Source organism: Aplysia californica, unplaced genomic scaffold (assembly GCF_000002075.1).
Source record: "Aplysia californica isolate F4 #8 unplaced genomic scaffold, AplCal3.0 scaffold00035, whole genome shotgun sequence".
Classification (NCBI taxonomy): domain Eukaryota; kingdom Metazoa; phylum Mollusca; class Gastropoda; order Aplysiida; family Aplysiidae; genus Aplysia; species Aplysia californica.
This window is the reverse complement of record NW_004797305.1, coordinates 2,097,922-2,098,903: the sequence shown is the minus strand read 5'-3', so window position 1 is coordinate 2,098,903 and position 982 is coordinate 2,097,922.

Here is a 982-nt window from a genome sequence, read left to right as displayed (position 1 = left end):
TCTCTCTCTCTCTGTCTCTCTCTTTCTCTCTCTCTCTCCTCTTAGAAAATACAAAAGGAGAGTCGAAATCAGACAACAGAGTATGGTTAGAGAGCATGCATGAAAAAATTTCCGCCGCTGACAGGATTTGAACCCAAGGGCTGTTGAATGAGAGGTGAACACCACACCTCTAGACCACGACAGCCCCCACGCGCTGTTTTGAAGTATAACTTCTTAAATTCATGCAAATTTTTAACTGTTTTCTTTACTTGAAACTTTTGAAAGGTAACCAATAACATGCATGCTATGAATTACTGGTACATACATTTCTTGTTTTCGATTTAAAAGTTGTGTAGAATGCTTCGATATATGCCATATTACCTTTGATCGCTGCTGATCGGACATATGTCTACTGCGTCCTTTCAAGAGCTACACGACGAGATGGAATCAGGCGATCGTCAATTTTTGGGCAGGTGGAGTTATTGGTATCATCCTAAAACTTGTTCAAATGTAATTGCTATCGGTGAAAGATATTCCCATCTATCGTGAATAGAAGTCAAGATGTTGGACATTGAAGAAGGTGGGTTCGCCTGGTTTCAAAGGTAGAATTAGAGAGAAATTGACCGCCAATGCTTGGTTATTTCCATAGCTTGATAATCCTTGTAAACTGAAAACTTACATTTTTGTGTGCCTTTAATCGTCGTTTTTTCAAAGTAAAGTCCGCCCAGAAAAGTGCTCTTTATCTGACAACAATGATGGTAGGCCCAAATTTTTTTAAAAATTCGATAAAAATTACCAAACTGGCAGAAGAATGCCAGTTTCTTCAATTTTATTATTTTGACGAGTGCCTGATTTCACCACACTGCCTCACTAATAGTAAGTAGAATCGCAATGAGTTCCCCTTCTCTCATTCGAAATTCGAAGCGTTATGTATGACATCGTTTATGCAAATACGGGCTCAAAGAAAAGCACTATTAAAATCAAAAGGTGAATGTATATATAT